The 13,942-nt window shown below is 40.7% G+C and overlaps 2 long non-coding RNA genes across 2 annotated transcripts; both read right to left on the bottom strand.

The window, feature by feature from the left end:
* Positions 1-689: 689 nt before the first annotated feature.
* LOC148665350 (uncharacterized) lies at positions 690-3,635 on the bottom strand. The gene is made up of 2 exons (XR_015937162.1): positions 3,544-3,635; positions 690-1,487 (listed from the first exon to the last, which is right to left on the bottom strand). It is a non-coding gene; the product is annotated as an uncharacterized LOC148665350 (long non-coding RNA).
* Positions 3,636-7,288: 3,653 nt separating this feature from the next.
* Positions 7,289-9,410, bottom strand: LOC148665351 (uncharacterized). The gene is made up of 3 exons (XR_015937163.1): positions 9,311-9,410; positions 7,740-7,757; positions 7,289-7,461 (listed from the first exon to the last, which is right to left on the bottom strand). It is a non-coding gene; the product is annotated as an uncharacterized LOC148665351 (long non-coding RNA).
* Between the last annotated feature and the right edge of the window lie 4,532 nt (positions 9,411-13,942).

Raw genomic sequence — 13,942 nt, forward strand, 5'->3', positions numbered from 1 at the left:
CACAAGAGCGGAAACTAGCTGGAAGTGCATCTAAAACTGAGAACAGGAGCACATCCTTACACAGAGGGTGGTGGGAGTGTGTAGCAAGCAGCCCGGCCATGTTCTTGAAGCTGATATACAGACTTCTTTTCAGAAAGAACTGGATGTGGGTCGACATTTCTTCATACTTCTTCATTGCTTTTTACAAGTCCACGTTTCTGTCAATGAAGACCTAGCAAGCCGCAGCCACCAAACAGATGTAAATCCCTGGGCTGGGTTTAGGGTTTTGGGCTTTCATATGAAGAAAAACAGAGCTTTCACTGGCCGATTATCACACTTGATTGGGAACTGAAATAAAGAAAAAAGAAAAGAGTAACAGACACAGCGCGTCCACACCGTACTTCCCCCTGAGACAGAGATAAAAAAAACTGCTCTCACACTAACAAAACCACCATAGGAAAAATAAACCCAATAAGAAATAAAATACACAATACAGAATATGCTGATGTGACCCTGTCTAAGGATTAGACTGGCTGTAGCTGCTCACAGACACAGTGCTGGCTACAAACTACAACTCCCATAAACACCCTGAGCCACTTCCTGTCTGCATCACAGTCCCTATTCCTCCTGGCTGTGGTGACATCAGTGGGTCCCTTCCCGTTCTGGCAGCTTCACAACCTCCGGTGTGCGCAGGAGAGACTCATACAGGATTTCATTTTTAAAAGTTTATTTTCTTAAAATTAGAAAAAAAAAAACATGGGAGGGTTTCCAGAGATATTTACAAGTCAGGAGTACAGCAGGCTGGTAGCGAGTTATCTCGCCCTCTCTGGTACATGTTATTTTTCCCTGTTTAATTTTTTTTATTTAGTATAAACACGACACAACATCATCATTTCTAAAATTACTATTATATTTATGACATCATCTCAGAGGACAGAGAGCTGGAAGAGAGTCAGCCTGTGTTCATAAGTCAGTGATGGGGTTAATCTCCACACTGACAGCAGGCAGCAGCTCAAGGTCCTTAACTGAATCAACAGTCCAGAAGTCAGGATAGATCTTCTCCCCCTGAGTTAAGACCATGTCAGTGAAAGTGTAGAGATGAGCTCTGGACTCCACTGTGTTAAAGGAGACCTTCCTCTCCTCAATATCCACACACACCCCCAGCTTCCTGGGCCACAGACGGCTGGGGAGATCAGTCTCAGGGTCAGTGAGAGCACAGAAACCAGGGTAAGACTCCAGACACCAGTAACCCTGCTGGGGAGAGAAGCTGAAATCTCCTTTCCTCTCTGCAGACTCTCTGGTCACTCCTGTTCTCCACCACTCATTCACCTCCACCTCCCAGTAGTGTCTCCCTGAGGTGAAGGCCTCCCTGCTCACGACACATTTAATGTAATCAAATCTGTGAGGATTGTCAGAGAGACTCTTCCTCTGTCCCAGTTTCACTCTCTTCCCATCCTCAGACAGGCTGAGCCCACAGTGAGCTGTATCAGGGTCCAGAGTCACAGCAGCTGGGGAATAAAACAGCAAACATCACAACAGGCTTCTGCCGATTACAGTCCAATTCAACTCCATTAGACTGTGAAATGTCTTTGTCCCCAAACACACTGAGAGAGAAACACAAGTCAATTACTAATGACTTCTCTTCCCTTCCAGAGAAACAACATCTTCTGTCATTGTTTCACTGAGTATTACACATGGAAGTGATCCCCAATGTCCTCTAAATACAAACATTAAACATTAGTTTTCACAGCGATGAAACTTTATTTTTTTAAACGACATTATTAATGAACACAGGACCAACCAGACTGCAAGAGAAACTACAGCTCGACCACTCGCTTTCATACACTTCAAAACTCACCACAACGACCTGTATACTGTAAGAAACTGGACAGCCTGTCTGTTAAACCAGTTTATTTCAAATCTCAGTTCAGCAGGTCGTTCATCTTCTCTAAGACCATTTTCCTGATGATGCAAAATAAAAAAGTGCAGAATTCAAAGACTGCATAATGCCCGTTTGTTACAGAAAAAAATATAAGAAAGCTTTCACACTTTGAAAATGTGAGGAAATATCCAAAGTATTCAATTTAAACCAGAAATAACACATCCATAAAACCCTGAGAGAAACAGAGGCGCTCATACTGACTTCAGACTGCTCACGCTTAGCTGTCCGCATCTCTGACAGGAGACACCAGCTGTCAATCAGTGATCTCTATCCATTGAGAGACAGGGGCGGGGCTCATACATGATCAGAGTGAATGGAGGTTTTAATCAATTAAATTCAAGAAGCTTTATTCGCATGACCAGTGAATACTGACTTAATACTCTCCTGATACTAAATACTTAAGTATGAACTCTCAATACTTAATAAATACTACCCTTCTTTCGTCTGCAGGTCAATCTGTAACAAACAGTTCTTTCCGGACCCTATGCGGACGACATAGTCCGACGGAGTGGGGAAACGTCATGCAGGAATACGGGGCAGAAGACAGGGGGGCGTGTCCACGGTGCGCTGGTGCACGGGGGAGGTGTGGCCGAGGCGAACAATCCGAGAGAGTAGTCCTTAGGGAATATCCAAAACACACGAGTTAGTCCAAAACCAGAAGATCCATCAGAACTCGGAATTAAAACCACGAAGGCCGGGTCGGAACCGGCGGACAGGGAACGGGAACGGGAACGGAGGTTAAAACCTTAACGAGACCAGGCGCTTCCAGGTCCCGGACTGGCACGATATGGAAATCAGATGCAGAGCCCGGATGAGCGTCAGCGCCTGGCTTTTAAGGTGGGCTGGGAATGGGAAACAGGTGAACAGAATAAAGTCTTGAGTGAAAGGGCTGGAGCACCCTTAAGGAGGGGGAACTAATATCGTGACACAATCTAGTGAAGATCAAAGAGATTCTTTTCAGTTCTTATTGTTTTATTCCTGGAGAATATAAAGGCTGTAAAAAAAGCCTATCCAGTACAAATAGTAGAAATATATTGGACATAGCCGGGAAAAATAGGTATCTACATGTGCTACATTTTGAAAAATCACTTTCGAAGATTTTTTTCGGGGGGGTGGATATTTCTTCCTAGTGTGTGTACTGAGTAATATATATATATAAATCTGATGTTTTAGACTTGATGTCCAGGTGGTTCCTTGAATTCAGACCACGAACTAGGCCTGTACTCTCTATCCCGTCCAAGATATTGCAAGATGTTCAGGACACAAACACTCCAGGTGGAAATGACCTTTGAGGGGCTGAGAGAGAGGTTCAGCTCTGAAAACTGGAATATTAACACAGACAGAGGAAAGAGGGAAACAGAAGAAGAAAAGGTGATTTTATAATGTTTCTTCCTGCTGACCCATCAGCCTGGTTGACATGTGAAGAGAAGCAGCCATTTCCCAGACAAGAGAGAGGCCTACAGGCTCCAGAGGAACCCCTGTACCAGAGTCCCACTGCTGCCTCTCACAGTTTACATACTGACCATCTCACACTAAAGAGACCTTCTGGACTCAAGAACACAATAACCCCAGACACTAGGGCTTAAAACAGAATCTCTACCATCAAGAAGAGACAGACCTACCTGCAGCACTGCACAGCCACTGCCATTCAGAAACACAGCGATAAAGAGACACTGTTAATCACAGACACACACTGGAACACAGAGATACAGATACTGTTAATCACAGACACACACTGGAACACAGAGATACGGACACTGTTAATCAGAGTCACACACTGGAACACAGAGATACAGACACTGTTAATCACAGTCACACACTGGATCACAGAGACACAGACACCGTTAATCACAGACACACACTGGAACACAGAGATACAGACACTGTTAATCACAGTCACACACTGGAACACAGAGATACAGACACTGTTAATCACAGTCACACACTGGATCACAGAGACACAGACACTGTTAATCACAGACACACACTGGGCTACATATTGAAACAAAGATGTCACAACAGTTTTCATTATAAATCTCATAGTACAAAAAGTAAGGGGTCAGGGGTAATGAAATTCACTGGAGACCAGTAATGCTTTCTTGAACTGGTTTCTTTCAAGAGACTAAACGTTAAAATTACAAGACAACTTCAGACATACAGTATCAGTATTAAAAAAAAATCTGGAGCTCAGCTTCATTCACACTGAAACCGGTGTGAAACCTCCTCTTTATTGCTCATGTTCTAAGAATTGAAAAATCCAACAGAATTGCCCTTTTGGGAGCTCTCTGCCCCCCAGTTTAAATACCGCTCTGTCCTCCACACACACTCTTCCGCAGCACACTGACAGGGAGAGAACTTGAGCCCAGCAGGAGCTGTGATTTTACACACAGTGGACTTACGCAGGTCAGGGATGGGGTGCCTTCACCTGTACAGAAGAAAGGAGATGCTCAGTACTGAGCTGTAGTGTCTGTGTCCAGCACAGACAATACTGAGGTTATACCCCAGACAGGTGAACGGGGCAAAGGTAATGTAAAGATATAGTTTATAGTGTGACAGTGTGTGGGTTATCAGGCTGTGCTGCTTGCTGGCTTTATGTCTAATATCTCTGAAGGAGATCAAGCACCAGCGTGAAAACTGCTCACAACCAGCTGCCCACTGAGACCCAGCAGTGTGGGCCTGGCCAGTACCTGGAGGGGAGACTCTTGGGAGAGCTGAGGCTGCTGCAGGAAGAGGTGTTAGTGGGGCCAGTAGGGGGCGCTCACCCTGAATGCTCCAGTACAGTGACGGGGACACATATCCTTATTATGTAGGATCACGAGGTCAGCAGTGAAATAGTGTTCTTACCGTCAGTTGTGTAAATATTGTAATAATCGATTTTGTCATCTCCACTATGTTTATTAAAATGCTCCACTGTGTAGGATTCATGATTTGTACCCATGACATGTAGTCTGCTACAGGCTGTGAACTTTTCATAGTAAAAAGGTTTTGATTTAGGTTGTGTGATTTTATAGCTCAGTCAGTCCAGCACAGACATGACTCTACTGGCTGAATGACAACATGATCACTGTGAAAGGAGATGAGGTTTTCCAAAGGAATATGATGTGAACCTGCAGGGAATCTCACTTTACACTGATTCTCATTCTCCTTAACCTTTTATCAGTGCATTTCTCACCAGGAATCAATACTCTTTAATATTGGTGCTCAATAGCAGTACTGTGTCTGAATCTTCAACAGGAAACAGACCTACCTGCAGCACTGCACAGCCACTGCCATTTTGAAACACAGAGATGCGGACACTGTTAATCCCAGTCACCCACTGGACCACAGAGATACAGACACTGTGAATCACAGTCACACACTGGTAAGAAAATGTCAGTACAGTCAGTGCTGTCAGTCAGCAGAGTTTCACACATTGTACATACAGCATCTGCAGAAAGAGAATAAGTCTTTATTGCATTAAAGACCTTTATTGCTTCTTACCTGTTATTATACCAGAGTTTATACTACAGTCTGCAGTCAGTTCATTTCAGGATCCCCAGTCTCCACTGCAGTGTGGATCAGAGTGTCAGTGAGTGTGAGCAGCAGTGGCTGTAAGACTGGAGTCTCACTCAATAAGACTGAGCAGCATAATGCAATAAGACACACAGACACATCACAGGACACCCTGGAGTCTGGTGCTTGAACCACTGAGAGAGATAAGAAATAAATACAGTCTGCAGTCTCCAGCACTGAGGGATATTTCATATTTAAATAACCATCCATTAATACTGAATTCTGTTCACTGTTCAGTCAGATGAGTGAAAGTGTGGGCTGCTCTCACACAGACTAAGGGTCCGGTACCAAGAGTGACCAGTATCACTGACTGAGATACAGAGATGTCCTTCTCACTGGTCACACTGCCTGATCTCTGGACATCAGCTGGACAGTGAGAGATGACCAGTCACACACCATGGTGAGCACATCTCCACACCAGGCCTGATCCAGGAAGACTGACAGAGACAGTATCAGTCTGACACAGACAGGGGCCCAGCTGGCTGAACACAAGCAGTCAGAGCAGCTGTGTTGTTCCAGCACTACAGACACTGTGTGTGACAGCAAGACACAGGCAGGACCCCCACAGTGTCAAGATACAGACTGTTCACTCAGGACAGGGGGCTGATGGGCTGTTGTCAGTCTTTGTCTTTTCAGACAAGAGTGAAGAAAATGTGTCTTTGACACATTAGAAGAGAGCAAAGAGTACTGATATTCATACAAGCAGCATTTCTTACTTTATAGTTTGTGCTGCCAGTTAGTTTCTTTCACCCATGCAAATGGTCTAAAACTAAAGTTTTCATTAAAATATTAACTTTGAAAATGTGCATTGGGACCAAACAGAGTCAAAACTGAGTAAGATCTCCTTATTTACATTGTGGTACAGGAATGTCTCTATTTCTCTGTAGCTTCTATTGCTTTTTAAATCTTCACAACTGATCAAACACCTGTGTGTATTTGTAACGACCCCAAGTGTCTAGGGGAAAAGGGGTGTAACATTTAGGATAATTCTTTTGAAAGCAGGGGGGGTTTTGGTGAGGGACTAGGAAGCGTGATAAGGTTAAGGAACTAGAGTGGTGCCAAAGAAAAAAACAAAAAAACAAAATAGAGCTGGCTAGGACAGTGAGGGAAAGCTAATCTGACTACAAAAGAAAACCCGAAACACACGGTCTTCGGCGTCTTCAACACCCTAGCTAACCTGCACTGACTACCCAAAACCATACAAGACAAACGGCACTCACCCGTACTAAACTAGTGTACTAATACAAAATCAACTAAGTGTGTAAGTGTACCCAACAACCTAAACTAACCTTATATACAAAAGTTCACACAAAAACACAAGTGAACCAGGAATACAAATAAGGGAAAACAAGAGTAATCAACAGGAGCAGGGTACAAAAGAACACAAAAGTTGAACATGTACCACTGGGGCAATGTAATGACAAAACAAGGATGAACACACAAACAAACGAAAGTACAAAGAAACTAACAACAAACCAACAAAACAACAAAGCCAAAGCTATATGAAAATACACACACATACAAAGCAAAACAAACCAACAAACGAAGCCGAAGCAATAACCAGAAGCGAAGCGAAGCGATAACCAAAACCAAACGGGACCGAAGTCAAACAAAAGGCCTCTTTTTCCTGAAAGCCTCCATGTTATATAGTGAATAAAATGTGTTCTGATTGGCTGAGAGTTAATTAATGATGACATCATACTGAAAATGTGGTGTGATGGTGGGCCAATGGGGAAGGGAGAACAATCAAGGGTCAGCAGTGTGGACATAACAGAAAAAACACACACACTGGGACATAACAGTATTACTGACGGATAATACACAAGAAGGATACACTTCAGTGCAATATAGTTCATTACAGTAGAGTACAGTAAACTGCAGAACAACAGTGCACTCAAATATAATTCATTAGTGTTTGTATTGGTGGATCTGTGATCTCAGAGACACAGAAGATCACTTAGCCAGTTCTGTGAGGATGACAGGGATGGCTGGAAATAATAAGACATGATTTAGACCATCAGAGCTCCGGTGTCTGATGACACTCAACTTGGTTTAAGTTTTCAATTTCAAATTGGCAGTTAATAGCTCCTTCCATAAATAAACTGTCAATTATAAGAAAAGTGTTAATAAACAAGTTGTTCTACGTGGACCTTTTATCATAATAACAGACAATTCAGTTAGAAAACTGGTGCAGGATCATTTACAGAGGAGCTCCTGCTGAAATCACTACAGGACACAGCACAGAGAGTCTGACTGATTTACTCACCATTGAGTTTCTCCTGCCCTGTAAAGAAACACAGACAGAACAGTGAGTGACACAGCATCAGGGCTGCAGAAGCTGAAAAAATACATCAGCCATGTTTTCTATTACAAATATTCTATATTTCACTGCACAAAATAACATAAGAGAGAGAATCCTTGCAGGTCGTTCTGCTCCTCTAGCCATACGTTTGACAGTAATTGATCCACAGATCTTATTCAACCCTTTCTGCTGTGAACTTCCAAAGAACTGACCCCTCTTATCCCTGTTCTCTCTGATAGATGAGAAGGTCTGTCTCTCTCCAGGTCATCTGTGATTTCTGTGATAGATTAGCAGGTCTGACACTCTCTACCATTCATCTGTGGTTTCCCCTTTAAAGGTCCCCACCCCCTCCTGTCACGTGATCATGTTTGACCAATGAACACAGAGCTCATGAATACACTGTTCCAGACTGAGGGAAATTCACTGCCATCAGGGGCTGAAATAGACAGGAAGGGTTAGGGGGTCTTTGAATGGGCTTGACTATGGTGACAAAGATAGATACTCCGGAATCAGAGGACTGCACTACTCTGAAGTGAATCCTTAAACTACTGCAGCTGTGTGTGGTTGTCAAATCTTATTCTAATATTGAAATGTAAAAATGTATATACCTGTTTGTGCCTTTCTGCATTAATCATACTGTACAGTAGCAATAAACAATCTAATAAAATACAATGATTACACACAACTCTGCACAAATATTGTATTGTACAATATTGTGTAACACAAACAGAAATATTTTTATTTCATATAGTACACAGAAATATTAGAAATTGTGTATAAATAATAATTAGAGAAAAGTTAATTTTATTTTACTTTTGCTTATTAAAAATATACTATACTCAGAGGCTTTAAGAACATATTGTACTGTAATTTATATCAATTGTAACAATCCTGAAGCCTGAACACCTGACCTTCATCATCCAGCTTGCCCTCTCCTCTCTCTATAAACAGAGTCCAGTTTCCTTTCTCTGTCTCTCTGGCCATCACTCTCTCCCTCTACCTTCTTCCTTCCTGTCCTCTCTGAGTGACCAGCACGCCTGTGTCCCAAACAAGGACAAGAAGCCAGTTCACTGCACTCCCAGTCTCTTGCCTCTCTCGTCCTCCTGTGCAGAGGGAAACTACAGAGAATCGCTACAACATTTTTTTTTTCAAGACATGTGATCATTAGGCTAAGGAGAAAGAACAGATTAAATGAATCTTCTTTCACAAGTGTCACCTGTTGATCTGTTTTGAGCAACAAAGGGCTGATTGTGGCTCACTGGTATAATGCAGTGAGTTTATCTCAGGGTTTGATGTGTATTATAGATGTTTGTATTATAGATAGCTGCATCAGTAGCTCTGCTGGGGTGTAGTTCTCTATAAAGACTAGAACATGCTCTGGCTCTTGAGCTAAATGTTTTAGTTTTTCAGTTCCCACTGGCAGTCAGTTGTTATCAAGAGGAATGTCCTGATCTGCTCATACACAGAGGAATTTTAAATCCTTCCTGACACAGACATTCAAACACACACACGTGTCTATATAAATGAGCACATACTGTCCATTATTCTCCACTGGATCACCAGAAGTACTGATGCTGCTACAGTAACAGCTGCTGTTAGGAAGAGAGCCACCATCCATCCAGAGGAGCAGGGAAATTGTCTCCTGGAAAACAGGACAGGAGTATTATCCCACAGGCACTGACACACAACTCGTAGGGCCTGTTACTGACAGTGTGAAGTAAGATTTATGTTCTATTACTAATATAATGTACACATACTGTAGAATTCATGTTTAGCTGTGCACTGATTTAACCCTAAATAGACTCCATGCAATACCATACTCTTCTGGGAAATATTGTTTTAGAATCACTCACTTTTTTGTGTTTCTACTGCCCAGAGTAGAATTGTACATTTTGTATGGGTATGAGTGATAATCCATTGCTCCTCTATTCATACTGTCATGCTGGTGTGATTCTCTTTATTTGTATGGATGTGGTATCACTCTGCACTGTGAAGTATTATTCTGTTAGGGTCCATGTGTATCAGGTCTCAAGCCTCTGTAGACATGTCAATCAGGAAGCCTGTGTCATTATGTCTTGTAAAAGAATTTAAAGCCAACAAACAGCATCAAACAATATCACAATCTGATGAACTAATGCATATACATTTTTTTGGATAGATACTTTATGGATCCCATGAGGGAAATTGCAGTGCAACCGCAGCTTAACACAGACAACACAGCCACAGTGTAACGAATGATACAATAAAAATAGTACAATACATACAGATGCAGCCATTCAAAGTGCGCGGCACAGACACGTACCGGAGGTTATTGGCTACGGCCTCGCGCATTGTGACGCGCGATGACGCAAAATACCGCGGTACGTGATTGGTTGACGGACAGGGCACTCGTGGTGCGTTGGTAGGTTGTAGAAAGATTTAAATGTCTTTACTGTGCCCGTTTTAGTATTGAATATTTATATGGCTGGTCTCATTACTTTAATGAAAAAATACACACCAGTATTCCATTTCTCCCTAAACATTTTAAGCATCGAAGTCTTTAACTAACGTGATACCGGAGTCAACAAGCATACTTTTAGAATTTGATTAAAAGGGAATATAATATAGAATCACGTATCTAAAGAAATTAATAACGATATAATTATATTCATGTATCGCAACACAAGCCGGAATCCAGCCGGAGCCATAACTTTATTTTTTAACAAACATTTCTTTGAAAAAATAAAACGTTTCCCTGGGTCAGATAAATAAAAAAAACTTCACTTGCAAACAAATTTATATTTCTAAATATCACAACATGATTGAATTAAGTTATTTTAATAACAATGAATAGTCACCTATGCGTTACAATATCAACATTTATATTGATTTAAATCTCGTTTTGAATTAAATCGCAAACGCTTAGATTTCCCCGTTTAGATTTATTTTTCTTGGGATCTTGGGATCAAACGTGGAAAGATTAGATTGTAATCGTTTTTATTTTTTAAATACATTTTATAAAAGTGTAATTTATACTAAAAAGCTGTACACCACCTGCTATAAAGATACATATTGTAATACTTTCGGGCTCAGACAGGACGGACACAAGAACTCAGAATTGCGAAGTTAAAGCCTTGATTTTATATATCACCTTTAAAAGTGGCATCTCAAAGCAATACAGATTACAAAGTAAATACCCAACACTGATTGTACCCATCTGTCATGCTAATAAAGCACCTTGAATTGAATTGAATTGAGAGAGAGAGGGAGGGGAGGGCGAGCGAGAGAGCATAGTCAGGACAGACAGGCAAATAAGATACACTCCACAGACATTCACAACAGTGACATATCACAAAACATTTGTACATATTGTTAAATTATTACTTGTTTTTCAGGAAGTTAAAAAAACAGTTGAATTACTTATCCAGTCTCTCGAAAAAAAAATATTTTTCAAGCAATGCAACTAATGTCGGGCAACGTGTTTTTTTTAATCCAACATTGACAGGCACATCTTAAATCTTGTCAGTCAGCTCTTTTTTCTCTATTTGAATTGTGGCGATTCAACAACCTGGGATAACAAGTGGTCCCAAAGTCACCGAGCTCACAGAGCTTCAACAACAGATGAAAATTTCCTTAGTCCTTCCTTAGTCTTCCTGAAATTGTCAGATTATGAGTGAATAAAAGCATTTTATTAAAAACACGTTTGTTTTTGTTTGGGAATAATATTATGTATTTTTCATATGTAAGATATAATGATGTGTTCCTGATTACACATTGCACGACTTTAAAAGCTAGAAAAACAGGTTTCGATTCACATTATCTGGCGATCCTTGTTTTGTCAAAGGAAAATTCTATTCTACTCTGAGAATGTAGGGGGAGGAAGAATGCCCCTGGTCTTTTCACTTACTCCAATACACCAACGCATTAGCATGTTAAAGCGATTTCATTGAGGAGCCTAGCTTTCTTAACTAGTAAGTACTGTACTTACTGGGTTTTGAAGGGGGGGGGGTGTCTTTCGCTGGAAATCTCGCCCCCTTCTACTTTGAAAATGCCTGTGAAACCGGTTTAATTCATCACAGCCAGCACTCCCGCAGAGAGGGGGGTTGTACTTGCAGTGCATCGGTATAGATGGGAAAGCCAGAGCCGAGTCAAGTCTAGCCATGTCTGAGTCTAGTCTCACAGAGCTTCAACAGCAGATGACAACTTGTGAGTTTGATTAAGTATGAATAAAAGTATTTCATTAATAACGCGTTTGCGTTTGTCTGGGTGCTGACAAAGTAAAAAACAATTACTTTTTGACAATGAAAAACTGTGTGTGTGTCTCTCTCTCTGCTGGCGTTTGTAATCGTTTTTATTTTTAAATACATTTTAGCAAAGTAATGTACCATAAAAGTATTGTGAGACATATTTGGGTTAACATGTTCAGTGTTCAGTGTGTGGTAATTTGTTTGGTGCGAGTGAAGTTTTATTTAAAATCTGACCCAGGAAAAAGGGAGGTGTGGATGGCTGAGGAAAGAATGCAGGCTCGCTCTGTGTCAGTTATTCTTTTTGTCTTTTTGAGCCAGTGAAAGCTCTGTTGTCCTTCACATGAATGCCTGAATCATTGTACCGAACCCAGGATTATACAGTATATTTTCTTTAAAATACCAATAACAGCAACAATAACAGTTTATATAATATGTTGATGTTCCAAAATTAATATAGTTTATGACCTTTATGACCTTCGTTATGCTCTTCGTTAATGTCTAAGCCGGAACACATCATTATATCTCAGTATTGTTGTTATTGTTTTTATCCTGTAAAGCGCTTTGAGGAGCCACCTTTAAAGGCGCCATATACAATAAAGTTCATTATTATTACTATTGTTAATTTGCTGGACAGAGAGGTGAACATTATTACGCAGAAGACAAAGATAGCGATTTACGTTGCATTGTGCATTGTGCTGCTATAATACAGTTTTAAATAATTAAAAGTCTAAACAGTATCAGCTTTATTTATGTGTTTTAAATAAAGGCGATTTAAACGTGATTTAAATCAATATAAATGTTTATATTGCAACGCATAGGTGACTATTCATTGTTATTAAAATGACTTAAATTCGATCATGTTGTGATATTTAGAAATATAAATTTGTTTGGTGCGAGTGAAGTTTTATTTAATCTCTGACCCAGGGAAATGTTTTATTTTTTCAAAGAAAAGTTTGTTAAAAAAAAAGTCATGGCTTCGAACATGCCATGTGATATAGGAGTCAAGAACCTAACCCACAGCACCACCATCAAGATTGCATAAGGAGTGTTGAAAAAGCCCTACAAACATTATCAACAGACATCGTACAGTGTGTACTATTCATGTGTTACGGTACATGAATATAATTATATCGTTATTAATTTCTTTAGATACACGACTCCATATAATATTCCGTTTTAATCAAATTCTAAAAGTATGCTTGTTGACTCCGGTATCACTTTAGCTAAAGACTTCGATGCTTAAAATGTTTAGGGAGAAATGGAATACTGGTGTGTATGTTTTACAAGTACCGAGACCAACCATATACTGTATGTTTTTGTTCCAAAATTAAGATCGTTTATGGCTTTCACACACGTTACAGTATGCTCCTATTCTTTTTATGCTCAGCTACTATTTCTTGCAAGATTTCCCTTCAGTGGTAAAATTCCATCTAAATATTCAATACTAAAACGGGCACAGTAAAGACATTTAAATCTTTCTACGACCAACCAACGCACCACGAGTGCCCCTGTCGGTCAACCAATCACGTACCGCGGTATTTTGCGTCATGATGCGCGAGGCCGTAGCCAATTACCCGCGGTATGTGTCTGTGCCGCGTACTATGAGTGGCTGCATCTGTATACGTATAGCCGTATTTTCGCCGTGATATATACGTATATTCAATGAATCACTGCCCACTGGGTGTGCGGACCTTTTCTTATTTACCTTGTGCAATCGTTTTTCATAAAATGTAATTGTATTATAGCATGAACCCCTGGCGATTTTCTTGATACGTTATATGTGCTCTTGTTTGTATTGTATGTATTTTTGTTGTTCAAATGAAAAGTAAGAAGCATAATTTTCTGGATGCAGCTGCTGTAAAAAAAATGAGATCAAGGGTGCTGTACGCAGAGGTCTGAAGCCTGCTCCACAGGAAAACTTTATCCAGAAACTTTATGTTA

This window comes from Lepisosteus platostomus, chromosome 5, assembly GCF_059453375.1.
Source record: "Lepisosteus platostomus isolate fLepPlt1 chromosome 5, fLepPlt1.hap1, whole genome shotgun sequence".
Taxonomy (NCBI): domain Eukaryota; kingdom Metazoa; phylum Chordata; class Actinopteri; order Semionotiformes; family Lepisosteidae; genus Lepisosteus; species Lepisosteus platostomus.